Here is a 15,444-nt window from a genome sequence, read left to right as displayed (position 1 = left end):
CATCATGCTTTGGGGCTGTTTCTCTGCAAAGGGACCAGGACGACTGATCCGTGTAAAGGAAAGAATGAATGGGGCCATGTATCATGAGATTTTGAGTGAAAACCTCCTTCCACCAGCAAGGGCATTAAAGATGAAACGTGGCTGGGTCTTTCAGCATGACAATGATCCCAAGCACACTGCCCGGGCAACGAAGGAGTGGCTTCGTAAAAAGCATTTCAAGTTCCTGGAGTGGCCTAGCCAGTCTCCAGATCTCAACCCCATAGAAAGTTTTTGGAGGGAGTTGAAAGTCCGTGTTGCCCAGCAACAGCCCCAAAACATCATTTCTCTAGAGGAGATCTGCATGGAGGAATGGGCCAAAATACCAGCAACAATGTGTGAAAACCTTGTGAAGACCTACAGAAATCGTTTGACCTCTGTCATTGCCAACAAAGGGTATATAACAAAGTATTGAGATAAACTCTTGTTATTGACCAAATACATATTTTCCACCATAATTTGCAAATAAAGTAATTAAACATCCTACAATGTGATTTTCTGGAGAAAAAAAAATTCTCATTTTGTCTGTCATAGTTGAAGTGTACCTATGATGAAAATTACAGGCCTCTCTCATCTCTTTAAATGGGAGAACTTGCACAATTGGTGGCTGACTAAATACTTTTTTGCCCCACTGTATGTAATGACACATTATATAAACTCTTTATAGTGTTTTATTTACATTTTAAAGGCAATAAGGTGATAAGTTGGACAGATCGAGTGAAAAAAAGCAATTTTCCCACACAGCATCTCCCCATCTCACTATCACGCATTAGTTTTGCTTCCCCACCCGCCATTTTTAAAAAGACCCGACAGGGCTCATTGCCTGCTAGAATTATGCAGAAACAGGCAGCGTTTAGGTCATGTAATTGATTCTGTTGGAAAGGGGAGAAATTGTGCTTTACAATGGTATTGACATTACAGTTGATCTGGAAGTATTACGTTTTTGGGGTGGTTTTTTGCCCCACTGTACCTATTTGAAGGTTTGTGTCGAATTTGAATCGGGTTTTTAGGGTGGTGCTAAAGTGATCATAGAAGTGAACAGCGGCTATGAGAATGATGATCGCATGCAATGATGACGCAAAAAATTACTCGGGATCCCCCTTACCCCCGTCACTGTCCATTTCTTGTTTTTAAACGATGAGTGAAGTGCTACACCTGGTGGAGAGAGATTGTAAGACAGAAATAGTTTCTTTATGCGTGCTGTACCTTGTGACATGACATGTCACAATGTACCGGAGGGTCCGTTTTTTTAAACTTTTCTCCAGTACTATAGAGCAGGGGTGTCAAACTCATTCCACGGAGGGCCTAGTGTCTGCAGGTTTTTGGTTTTTCCTTTCAATAAAGCCCTAGACAACCAGGTGTGGGGAGTTCCTAACTAATTAGTGATGTTAATTCATCAATCAAGTACAAGGGAGGAGCGAAAATCCGCAGACACTCGGCCCCCCGTGGAATGAGTTTGACACCTGTGCTATAGAGCCATTACCATGTCGATCAACGCTTGAATAGAAACCTAGTTCACACCCCGATTTTGAAGCTATAGTCCCATTAGTTTTCTTTGTAGCCTCCTGTGAATGTTGCGGTTGCGCACATTTGTACGGAATGGAGTGAGTTTACGTTAGTTTTTATGACGTGCGCACCCTAGCCTTCACATGTTATTTGTTGTTTATGTTGGCCAATCAATCAAAGCGGCTCAATGTGTAGCAAGTGGAGTGAGAGTTCACTAATGCAATGCTAGATTGAATAAAATTGCGGAATTAAAAGTTTGCGAAATGAGGAGTAGGCTAGAACGAGCAACCAACAGGTAGGCTGTTGTTTTATCTGAGTGGGTTAGGGAGAAAGCACAGTGTGGCCTCAATTAGCCTAGCTAGCTATAGCTGGTTAGCTTAGCTAGTTTATCTAGGCTACTCCAGTCAAGACATGTACTGTTATATGGAATGATAAATAACATTGTGGCTGTTACAAATTAGCTAGTCTTGGTTGTAGCCGAGTAGCGTCTCGCTCTCTGCCGCCATCTGCTCGCTCCCACTCTGCAGCTGCAGCAATAGAGTGCCAGCCTCTCCCTCACACAGCAATGCTCAGGTTAAAAACTATGTCTTTTGGATATCCGACAAAAATTCATGATACTATTTGAATAGTAAAATAATTTCTCCACCTGTCACCAGCATACCAGCCGCTGAGGGGAGGACGGCTCATAAAAATGTCTGGAACGGAGAAAATGGAATTGCATCAAACACATGGAAACCATGTATTGGATACCATTCTACTCCGCTCCAACCATTAGCACAAGCCTATACTCCCCAATTAATGTGCCACCAACCTCCCGAGTGGCACCACAACGGTCAAAGGCACTGCATCTCAGTGATCGAGGTGTCACTACAGACCCTGGTTCGATTCCAGGCTGTATCACACCCGGCCGCAATTGGGAGTCCCATAGGGCGGTGCACAATTGGGCCAGTGTCGTCCAGGTTAGGGTTTGTCCGAGGTAGGCCGTCATTGTAAATAAGAATTTGTTCTTAACTGACTTGCCTAGTTAAATAAAGGTTCAATAAAAGCAATAAAAACAATGCAGCCACTTGTTCATTTGTCATTCACTTCACCTCTGTTCCTGAGACCTTTTGTGTTGCTTTGGGCAGCATTACCATTGTGCTTCACCAGTGGTATTTGCCCTCCCCAAAGGCTGTGGAGATGGAATGGTTCTTCGCAATCTCAACGAGCTTCACTGCCAAGATAAACAGCCATTCCTCTCCTCAGAGAGACTGGAGTCTGAGATGCTGGGCAGTTGTATACAGTCACACAGAGCAGCAGGTTTAGAGTGGTGCTGAGGCAGTGGAGGCCTCATAAAGAATAGTCAGCACTGTTTTTACAGACCTGCTCCTGTAGTTGACTCTGTGCTGCATAGCCACGGGAAGTAGGAGTGCTGGTGCTGCAGCACCCCCTGATAAATCTAAATAATTTTGCCAAAATTACGCTATAAAAAATATTTTACTCCTGACTGAATAGACAAATAAAATACTACACCATAGAGCATAATTTATATGTATCAATAGCTTCTTAAAAAATATCTGTGAATTCATTTTTACTACACTTAAGTCGGGAAGTCCACAATTTGGGCAGCACACGTGCCAAATATAGAACAGCTTGTTGTATTGTGGCCATAGATATAATCCATACAAGGATTTTGGAACCTCTAACCCTGGCAATTTGACTGTTAATCTCAGTGGTACACTAGCAATGACTGCCTGTCCTGAATTGAATGGGGACTGCCATCTATGGATTATATTTCTATGTTTGGTTGCAGCTGTCAGTTTGCCTTTCACAAATTTCTAAATACAATCACGAGAAAAAACACAGGCCTTCCGTTTGGAAAGCAAATGCCTACTGCTGAAAGGAGAAGACTAATCTGTCTGTAGAAGCTTTTGAGCGATCATGAACGAACATCACTGTTTTTCAAATGAGCTTATCTTGAGATATTGGCATGAGCGCATCAGCCACCACTGGTGACTAGCCTATGCTTCATCTTCATCATTGGGTGAGTCAGTGTCACTGGAAAGTTTATTTTGTAGCCTACACTATATACAGTGTCTTCGGAACGTATTCTTACCCCTTGACCTTTTTCACATTTTGTTAGGTTTTACAGCCTTATTCCTAAATTGATGAAATAGTTTTTTCCCCTCATCAATCTGCACACAATACCTCAATGACGAAGCAAAAACATGTTTTTAGAAGTTTTGTCTGCAGATTCTCTCAAGCTCTGTCAGGTTGGATGGGGAGCATTGCAGCACATCTATTTTTAGGTCTCTCCAGAGATGTTTGATCGTGTTCAAGTCATAGTTTTGATGTCTTCACTATTGTTCTACAATATAGACAATAATAATAAATAACCAATCTGGCCTTTATGTCAGAGTGGCCAGAGGGAAGCCACTCCTGAGAAAAAGGCACATGGCAGCACGTCTGGAGTTTGCAAAAAGGCATGTGAATGATTGAGAGCATAAGACAATCTATTCTGTGTTCTGATGGGACAAAAATGTAACTCTATGGGCTGAATGCAAAGCGCTATGTACGGAGAAAAACAGGTACAGCTCAGCACCCATCTAACACCATCCCTACCGTGAAGCGTGGTGGCAGCATCATACATTGGGGATGCTTTTCAGCGGCAGTTGAGACTTGGAAAGATAGAGGGAATAATGAATGGAGCTAAATACAGGCAAACACTTGATTTGTGAGGAAAATAAAAAATTGTTAGAATATGGCAGTAAAGCTACAAAAAGTGGAAAAAGTCAAGCGGTCTGAATACTTTCCGAATGCACTGTATATACAAAAATATGTGGACACTCCTTCAAATTAGTGGATTCTGCTATTTCATTCACACTTGTTGCTGACAGATGTATAAAACAGAGCACACATCCATGCAATCTCCATAGGAAAACAATGACAGTAGAACTGCCTTACTGAAGAGGTCAGTGACGTTCAACATGGCACCCTCATAGGATGCCGCCTTTGCAACAAGTCAGTTCGTCAAATTTCTGCCCTGCTAGAGCTGCCCTGGTCAACTGTAAGTGCTGTTATTGTGAAGTGGAAACGTCTAGGAGCAACAATGGCTCAGCTACGAAGTGGTAGGTCACACAAGCTCACAGAACAGGACCGCCGACTGCTGAAGCTCCTAGCCTGTAAAAATTGTCTGTCCTCGGCTACAAAACTCACATCCGAGTTTCAAACTGCCTCTGGAAGCAATGTCAGCACAATAACTGTTCATTGGGAGCCAAGTGTCAGCTGGAGTGGTGAAAAGCTTGCCACTATTGTACTCTGGAGCAGTGGAAACGTATTCATTGGGGTGATGAATCACGCTTCACCATCTGGCAGGACGAATCTGGGTTTGGTGGATGTCAGGAGAACGCTACCTGTCCAATGCATAGTGCAAGCTGTAAAGTTTGGTGGAGGAGGAATAATGTTCTGGGGCTTTTTTTCATGGTTCAAGCTAGGCCCCTTAGTTCCAGTGAAGGGAAATCTTAACGCTACAGCATACAATGGCATTGTAGACAATTTTGTGCTTCCGACTTTGTGGCAACAGTTTGGGGAAGAAATGGTGTGTCGAGATCGGTGTGGAAGAACTTGACTGGCCTGCACATAGCCCTGACCTTAACCCCTTCGAACACCTTCGGGATTTATTGGAACGCCGACTGCCAGCCAGGCCTAATCGCCCAACATCAGTTCCCGACCTCACTAATGCTCTTGTGGTTTAATGGAAGCAAGCCCCTGTAGAAATGTTCTAACATCTAGTGGAAAGCCTTCCCAGAAGAGTGGAGGCTATTATAGCAGCTAAGGGGGTATCAACTCCATATTAATGCCCATGATTTTGGGGTGAGATGTTAGACAAGCAAGTGTCCACATACCTTTGGTCATGTAGTGTATATCACGGCAAACGCATTACAGTTGGGACTTAATTTGGCCCAAAAAAATAGCTCAACAGAATTAAACAAACCACTTGCGAACTGGTTTAAACCTTCACAAAAGTTAACAGGCTATATCAATCAATCAAGTGTATTTATAAAGCCCTTCTTACATAAGCTGATGTCACAAAGTGCTGTACAGAAACCCAGCCTAAAACCCCAAACAGCAAGCAATGCAGGTGTAGAAGCACGGTGGCTAGGAAAAACTCCAAAGAAAGGCCAGAACCTAGAAAGAAACCTAGAGAGGAACCAGGCTATGAGGGGTGGCCAGTCCTCTTCTGGCTGTGCCAGGTAGAGATTATAATGGAACATGACCAAGATGTTCAAATGTTCATAGATGATAATAATAATCACAGTGGTTGTAGATAGAGGTCGACCGATTAATCGGAATGGCCGATTTAATTAGGGCCGATTTCAAGTTTTCATAACAATCGTAAATCGGTATTTTTGGACACCGATTTGGCAGATTTTTGTATTTTCCTTCTTTTTTTTGCACCTTTATTTAACTAGGCAAGTCAGTTAAGAACACATTCTTATTTTCAATGACGACCTAAGAACGATGGGTTAACTGCCTTGTTCAGGGGACGAACGACAGATTTTTACCTTGTCAGCTCAGGGATTCAATCTTGCAACCTTACGGTTAACTAGTCCAACGCTCTAACCACCTGCCTCTCATTGCACTCCACGAGGAGCCTGTCTGTTACGCGAATGCAGTAAGAAGCTAAGGTAAGTTGCTAGTTAGCATTAAACTTATCTTATAAAAACCAATCAATCAATCATAATTACTGGTTAACTACACATGGTTGATGATATTACTAGTTTATCTAGCGTGTCCTGCGTTGCATATAATCGATGCGGTGCGCATTCGCGAAAAAGGTACCTAACCATTAACATCAATGCCTTTCTTAAAATCCATACACAAGTATATACACTGCTCAAAAAAATAAAGGGAACACTTAAACAACACAATGTAACTCCAAGTCAATCACACTTCTGTGAAATCAAACTGTCCACTTAGGAAGCAACACTGATTGACAATAAATTTCACATGCTGTTGTGCAAATGGAATAGACAAAAGGTGGAAATTATAGGTAATTAGCAAGACACCCCCAAAAAATGAGTGATTCTGCAGGTGGTGACCACAGACCACTTCTCAGTTCCTATGCTTCCTGGCTGATGTTTAGGTCACTTTTGAATGCTGGCGGTGCTCTCACTCTAGTGGTAGCATGAGACGGAGTCTACAACCCACACAAGTGGCTCAGGTAGTGCAGTTCATCCAGGATGGCACATCAATGCGAGCTGTGGCAAAAAGGTTTGCTGTGTCTGTCAGCGTAGTGTCCAGAGCATGGAGGCGCTACCAGGAGACAGGCCAGTACATCAGGAGACGTGGAGGAGGCCGTAGGAGGGCAACAACCCAGCAGCAGGACCGCTACCTCCGCCTTTGAGCAGGAGGAGCACTGCCAGAGCCCTGCAAAATGACCTCCAGCAGGCCACAAATGGAAAATGTCCTAAGTGGACAGTTTGATTTCACAGAAGTGTGATTGACTTGGAGTTACATTGTGTTGTTTAAGTGTTCCCTTTATTTTTTTGAGCAGTGTATTTTTAAACCTGAATATTTAGTTAATATTGCCTGCTAACATGCATTTCTTTGTGTCACTTCTCTTGCAACAGAGTCAGGGTATATGCAGCAGTTTGGGCCGCCTAGCTCATTGCAAACTGTGTGAAGACTATTTCTTCCCAACAAAGACTGCTAACTTCGCCAAACGGGGGAAGATTTAACAAAAGCACATTTGCGAAAAAAGCACAATCTCTGCACAACTGTACCTAACCATAAACATCAATGACTTTCTTAAAATCAATACACAGAAGTATATATTTTTATATATAATCCAAGTTAGCAGGCAATATTAACCAGGTGAAATTGTGTCACTTCTCTTGAGTTCATTGCATGCAGAGTCAGGGTATATGCAACAGTTTGGGCCGCCTGGCTCGTTGCGAACTAATTTGCCAGAATTTTACCTAATTATGACATAACATTGAAGGTTGTGCAATGTAACAGGTATATTTAGACTTATGGATGCCACCCGTTAGAAAAATACAGAACGGTTCCGCATTTCACTGAAAGACTAAGTGTTTTGTTTTCGAGATGATAGTTTCCTGCTGCTTTTTAGTTAGCTTTGCGACAGTATAGAAAAATGTATTTTGGATTGTTCTTATTTTCTTCAATTAAGTTGTAAAAATATGATGATCGAGCAGCAGTGAGGGCTCTTCGATACTGCACGGTACTGTCTTTCCAAGCTAGTCGGAAGACTTCCAGTTTGGTGTAGCGCCATTTCCGTTCCAATTTTCTGGAAGCTTGCTTCAGAGCTCGGGTATTTTCTGTATACCAGGGAGCTAGTTTCTTATGACAAATGTTTTTAGTTTTTAGGGGTGTGACTGCATCTAGGGATTTACGCAAGGTTAACTTGAGTTCCTCAGGTGGTTAACTGATTTTTGTACTCTGACGTCCTTGGGTAAGGGAGTCTGGAAGTGCATCTAGGAATCTTTGGGTTGTCTGAGAATTTATGGCACGGATTTTGATGATCCTTGGTTGGGGTCTGAGCAGATTATTTGTTGCGATTGCAAACATAATAAAATAGTGGTCCGATAGTCCAGGATTATGAGGAAAAACATTAAGATCCACAACATTTATTCCACGGGACAAAACTAGGTCCAGAGTATGACTGTGGCAGTGAGTAGGTCCGGAGACATGTTGGACAAAACACTCTGAGTTGATGATGGCTCCGAAAGCCTTTTGGAGTGGGTCTGTGGACTTTTCCATGTGAATATTAAAGTCACCAAAAATTAAAATATCTGCCATGACTACAAAGTCCGATAGGAATTCAGGGAACTCCGTGAGGAACACTGTATATGACCCAGGATGCCTGTAAACAGTAGCTTTTAAAAAGTGATTGAGTAGGCTGCATAGATTTCATGACTAGAAGCTCAAAAGACGAAACGTCTGTTTTTTTTGTTGTAAATTGAAATTTGCTATCGTAAATGTTAGCAACACCTCCGTCTTTGCGGGATGGCAGGGGGTATGGTCACTAGTGTAACCAGGAGGAGAGGCCTCAGTTAACACAGTAAATTCATCAGGCTTAAGCCATGTTTCAGTCAGGCCAAACACATCAAGATTATGATCAGTGATTAGTTAATTGAATATAACTGCCTTGGAAGTGAGGGATCTAACATTAAGTAGCCCTATTTTGAGATGTGCGATAACACAATCTCTTTCAATAATGACAGGAATGGAGGAGGTCTTTATTCCAGTGAGATTGCTAAAGCGAACACCGCCATGTTTAGTTTTGCCCAACCTCGAGGCACAGACACGGTTTCAATGGGGATAGCTGAGCTGACTACACTGACTGTGTTGGTGGCAGACTCCACTAAGCTGGCAGGCTGGCCTGCACCCTATCTTATTGTGGAGCTAGGGGACTTAGGGCACTGTCTATGTTGGTAGATAAGATGAGAGCACCCCTCCAGCTAGGATGGAGTACGTCACTCCTCAGCAGGCCAGGCTTGGTCCTGTTTGTGGGTGAGTCCCAGGAGGGCCAATTATCTACAAAATCTATCTCTTGGGAGGGGCAGAAAACAGTTTTCAACCAGCGATTGAGTTGTGAGACTCTGCTGTAGAGCTCATCGCTCCCCCTAACTCGGAGGGGGCCAGAGACAATTACTTGATGCCGGCACATGTTTCTAGCTGATTTACACGCTGAAGCGATGTTGCGCTTGGTGACCTCTGACTGTTTCCTCCTAACATCGTTGGTGCCGACGTGGATAACAATATCCCTATACTCTCTACACTCGCCAATTTTAGCTTTAGCCAGCACCATCTTCAGATTAGCCTTAACGTTGGTAACCCTGCCCCCTAGTAAACAGTGTATGATCGCTGGATTATTCGTTTTAAATCTAATACTGTGGGTAATAGAGTCGCCAATGACTAGGGTTTTCAATTGCAGCAATTACAAAGAAGGGCATATTGTACCCAACAAATGACAGCAATAGGCTAAAGATATTTATTTTTCAAAACGCCTACTTTAGAACCTATCTTCAGCTAAATAGGGGCACACAATTAAAAAGACAGATCGAACTTCATTTAGCCAACGAAAATGTCTCTACAAAACACGTTTTGCATATTTAAAGAACTGGTTTAGATGAATAAATAAGCCTACAATAACAACAATGATACAAAAGAATGTTAAATTATAAAAATTATAAATACAAATGTCTTCAAATAAAGTTCCAAAATTACATCTTACCTGAACAGGGAGTTGCACAGTAGGCTGCATTTGGCCTTTTGTGTGGTACGAAAAAAATAATATGCTAATGTATTCTATCATGATTCTATCATGTAAATGACGTAGAATTGCATGCAATGCGTTTATAAAATACACTTTTTTTTACACCCCAGACCCTGCTAAAAAAAAATCCCCATGTGTGGAAATCCTAAAAACGTGTCAGCTCAACTGTATGCCGCTACGCACATGAGATTTAAAGATACATGCAATTCTTTATAACATTTTTTTATTTTTTATTACTGGACTAGATATTCACTCTTTTATGTCGGTCTGATGGTCAAAGGTAACTTATATTCCAAACTGCTGGGGCATTAGAAATATTGTGCTCTCTTTCTCTCGACAGGCTTAAGCCTTTATTGTGATGGATGGTTGCAACCCTTCCATTTCTTAGAACATCTATGATCAGTGACTTGAACACTAATTTTGATTTAATGCATCACTGCCATCAATAGAAGGCACTGTATTGGTCTAAAGGAAATGCCACATTTCTTTTTTACCCCCATGTGCCATCTGTTTTTACAGAAGCAGCTTGGATCACATCAGTCATTTTGGAGAGGGCTCTCCAAGTGTGTGTCTTGGGTGTGCTTTTCAAAGTTCTAGGCTATTCCTAATGCGAGTGCCTTTCTCTTGGTCTCCCTGATAGTGCTTGCCAGTGAGAGGTTCACAAGAGCTGTGCTCAACTCCTTGAGAGGGTTTTAGTGTGACTATTCTGACAGCGTCATTCATGTAGGTGAAAATTAACATTTTGACTATTTTCTGTATAATTTACTTTGGACAATTTTATAGGCGCTTTAATTTGTGGCAGACTATTTGGTCACAGTCAATAAAACCTTCAGGCAGGTTTAATGGTCTCTGAAGAACCTTTATATTGAAGACTGATAGTCTTTGGGAAAGTATTTTCAACTTCCAACACTTCTGGGATTAGTGGGGTATTTTAATTAGGCCTGTGCATGAAAATAAACATTTTGTTAGTCGTTTTAATTTTGCTTCTAAGGGGCTAGCAGAGGAGTTGACAGATAGCTGCCTGGTGTGTGTGTGAAGCATCTTGGCAGCCTAATACATTGCATTAATAAGAGGGGGTCAGAGTCAACAATAAGTCAGCCACAGTCTGCTCCAGCCCTCCTCCGTAACCATGCTCTCCCCTCACATTGGGACAGTGCAGACTGCAGAGAGGGAGACTGAGAAGAGAAAGAGAGGGAGAGATGGAGAGAAGAAAAGTGAGCACATGGACACGTGAATATGTGTGCCAGACTGTGTCACGTGAGTTCCGGGGCAGTTCAACCTGCTGGATGCTGCTTCTGGAAGAGGAGGCTGAGCAAGGGTTAAGCATACATGGTTGCTCTCTATTTTTACAGTGATATGTGAGTGACAATGTCTCAGACAGTTTGGCCCTGATCTCTGTTTTTCCAGTCAAGCCCTTCCTTATGTATGGAACTGTCAGGGAATTCCTGGAATGTCTGGCCCTTTCCCTTTTTAAAATGTTTTTATTTCCACAAACGAAGGAAGATGGGTTTAATATAATTTATCTCAAAGAGTATTTGTATAGAGTTCAAGTTCACTTTTACATTTCACATTTTAAATGTTGCCTAATTGTCATTTGACCTTCATGGATTATCCTTCTTTCTGTTGTCAGTCCTTTTTATCTGATCTACTTTTTCCTTTTGTCTACCTTTTACACATTTTGACTCTATTTGGATCCCAGTTCATGTGAGGACTATTCTACTTTTTAACTGGAAATCCTCTCATAAAAAAACATATAAAAGACTGTTCTTGAGTGCACTACAGTAAGTTGCCATTTATGAGCTATGCGGTCAATTTTTCATAAGAGATTTTTATGAGATTCTTCACCTCGTCACTGGACAGCTCGGGTAAAAAAGTTCTCTGATAAGAACATGCCATCACTTTCTCTCTGTAACTTTCCATTTGGTACCCACTGAGCACCAACACAAAACCCTCTTTTTCCCCCTTTACCCGCAACAGTAAATTTGGCGCAGGGATCTTAGAATGCGGTATAACATTGTTGATCAGATATTAGGATAAATTACCTTGATTTCGACTTTGAGTGCTGTTTCTTTAATGTAGGATTTCCTGAGCCCCCTACAACTGGGGCCGGTGGTCTGTGCCAAACATACTGAAACCGTTAAGCACACTGGCTCTTTAAGCAGCAACCACAGGGTGAAGCATGATGGGTTTCAAAGAGTAGCTGGGCCCTTTGTTGTGCCGACACGTTGCCAGGATCTGCCAGGTATGCTGCCTCAGCACTCTGAGAAACAGAGAGAGAGAGAGAGAGAGACGCTGCTTCCCCACTCTTCTCCACTCCAGTCTGCTGACAGCCTGGGGCAGGGGGCTGCTGGCTACACTTACATTCATAAACACCATTATCCCTCTACTATGTATTACCCACCGCACCACTCACAACTCTGCTGTCAGGAGAAACGCTTGACTTCCCGGTTTTTGAATATTCCCGACCACATAGTTGATGTAAAATTATGTTTGATTTCTCCCAGGCATTATATTGACCTGAAAATCTCCAACATCAGGTTGAATGACCAATAGGTGCATGGTGTCTTGTTAGCTCTCTTTTGCTCGTTTACGACCAGCATATGCAGTAAAAGACGGACAGATTGTCTACAGCCTCTGATGTGTTCTGGTAATTTTACCCAATCCTGGATCAGACTCTTGGCTCAGGTAAGAATTCATTTCCAGTAAGTTATTGGGTACTTCTCTGGATTGGTAATAGCTGTGGTTTAAAATTGTGATGGAGCACCATGATTATTGTGTATTTTGGTTTGGAATACGTCATGGTTGGTGCATTCTACTCCCCTCAGTGAGGAGAACACTGATGTGTGTCTCTCTCTACCTTGGCACCCAACCTCTTCACTCTTAGAAAAAAAGTGTTCCAAAAGGGTTCTTCGGCTGTCCCCATAGAATAACCCTTTTTGGTTCCAGGCAGAACCCTTTTGTGTTCCATGAAGAACTCTTTCCACAGAGGGTTCTACATGGAACCCAAAAGGGTTCTACCTTAAACCAGAAAGGGTTCTACCTATAACCAAAAAGGGTTCTTCTATGGGGACAGCCGAAGACACATTTTAGGTTCTAGATAGCATCTTTTTTTCTACGAGTGTACACTCTTAACTCCATCTCCTCCTTGATATCCACAGGGCCACCATCTCTGGTTCTGCAGTACTCAAGGACATGTCAGACCCTGGTCACTGCAACACACATACTGGTATTTTTGGTTTTCCTCAATATTTTGTCAGATCGTTGTTTTACTTGGTCGAAAGTTGTAGGGGCAGTCAAGTTCAATCAAGTTCAATCAATCAAGTTTATTTTATATAGCCCTTCGTACATCAGCTAATATCTCGAAGTGCTGTACAGAAACCCAGCCTAAAACCCCAAACAGCAAGCAATGCAGGTGTAGAAGCACGGTGGCTAGGAAAAACTCCCTAGAAAGGCCAAAACCTAGGAAGAAACCTAGAGAGGAACCAGGCTATGAGGGGTGGCCAGTCCTCTTCTGGCTGTGCCGGGTGGAGATTATAACAGAACTATGCCAAGATGTTCAAAATGTTCATAAGTGACAAGCATGGTCAAATAATAATCATGAATAATTTTCAGTTGGCTTTTCATAGCCGATCATTAAGAGTTGAAAACAGCAGGTCTGGGACAGGTGGCGGTTCCATAACCGCAGGCAGAACAGTTGAAACTGGAATAGCAGCAAGGCCAGGTGGACTGGGGACAGCAAGGAGTCATCATGCCCGGTAGTCCTGACGTATGGTCCTAGGGCTCAGGTCCTCCGAGAGAGAGAAAGAAAGAGAGAAGGAGAAAATTAGAGAGAGCCAAGATTTTCAAAATGTTCATAAATGACAAGCATGGTCAGATAATAATCAGGAATAAATGTCAGTTGGCTTTTCATAGCCGATCATTAAGAGTTGAAAACAGCAGGTCTGGGACAGGTAGGGGTTCCGTAACCGCAGGCAGAACAGTTGAAACTGGAATAGCAGCAAGGCCAGGCGGACTGGGGACAGCAAGGAGTCATCATGCCCGGTTTGCCGTGACGTATGGTCCTAGGGCTCAGGTTCTCAGAGAGAGAGAAAGAAAGAGAGAACGAGAGAATTAGAGAGAGCATACTTAAATTCACACAGGACACTGGATAAGACAGGAGAAGTACTCCAGGTATAACCAACTGACCCTAGCCCCCCGACACATAAACTACTGCAGCATAAATACTGGAGGCTGAGACAGGAGCGGTCAGGAGACACTGTGGCCCCATCCGAAGATACCCCCGGACAGGGCCAAACAGGAAGGAAAAACCCCACCCACTTTGCCAAAGCACAGCCCCCGCACCACTAGAGGGATATCTTCAACCACCAACTTACAATCCTGAGACAAGGCCGAGTATAGCCCACAAAGATCTCCACCACAGCACAAACCAAGGGGGGGGCGCCAACCCAGACAGGAAGATCAAGATCATTCCAGTACATTGTGTGACTGTCCATTTGCAGAGCCAATTCGGCTCACCAGAAAACTCAAGAGAAACTTAAAAATGAACTGGGTAAAAAAAAATGCACAGAAAAAATGGTTTGATGTCTTCCTCATTTTAATAAAAACCTAAATTGGACCCAGATGTAGTGCCGGGAGTGAGGCATCCCCTGAAGTAGGGGAGAGTGAAAATCCACCCTGGGATAAGGCGGCCATGCTAATGAGTCGACATAGACACCCTGGTAATAGCCCTGCCCCTCTCAGCAGGCAGCATGGACTAAACCCCTCTCTCCATCCATCTAAACCTGAATGTCAGTCACACACATCAGAGATGGGCTGATGCACACTACCATTCTGAACCCATTCACAAGCTCTGTGCTTCTCAACATTTTAGGCTCTAGTACTCCGTGTTTCATAGCTATCATACCCCACTAGGCGAAGGACAGGGAAGAGAAAATAAATAAGTTCTGGAAATACCACTGAGCCTGATGATGTCCATGTTGGCCAGCTAGACCAGACCAGGTCTTAGAGGTATGATGGGCTGCAGCAGCATGATGTCATCTCAGAACGGCCTTTTCCCACATTCAGTGCTGAGTTAGATTGAGGCTGCACATGTGCTCAGCTCGCACTGCTGTGTTATTGTAAGTCATATCAGCATATTACAGTACGGTGAGCGCAGCAGGGATCATACTGACACCCACATGTTACAGGCAGACCAGGCAGGGAAGGCCCCAGGCTGCTAAAGCCTCACACATGTAGTGTACTGTACTGTACCAGTGATGGGAAACTCAGATGTGGCTGTTTTTTCCCTTCCCTATTTATTTATTGTGCTGGAATTGAATAGCCAGGAACTGAGGTTCCTGATGTGGGACTGCGGGGATGTGTGATTTGGACTCCCATGTAGCTCAAGTAGAGCGATACTGATAAAGACTAACGGAAGCATACAGTACTTGGAATAGTTTTGGGGGAAAAAACTTAAATAATAATGAATGGAGATGAAACCATCCATCAGGATTTTGTTCTTGTCTTGTGGTCATCTACAATCTGTGGTCTTAAAGGGTTCACAGACAGACCTTTGATAGCAGCAGAGGGGGAAACAAGTTTGAATGGCTCTGGATTGCACCAGTTCTTTTTGCAATATACAT

The sequence above is a fragment of the Salvelinus fontinalis genome, chromosome 16, assembly GCF_029448725.1.
Source record: "Salvelinus fontinalis isolate EN_2023a chromosome 16, ASM2944872v1, whole genome shotgun sequence".
Classification (NCBI taxonomy): Eukaryota; Metazoa; Chordata; class Actinopteri; order Salmoniformes; family Salmonidae; genus Salvelinus; species Salvelinus fontinalis.
Note: the sequence above shows the minus strand (reverse complement) of the source record.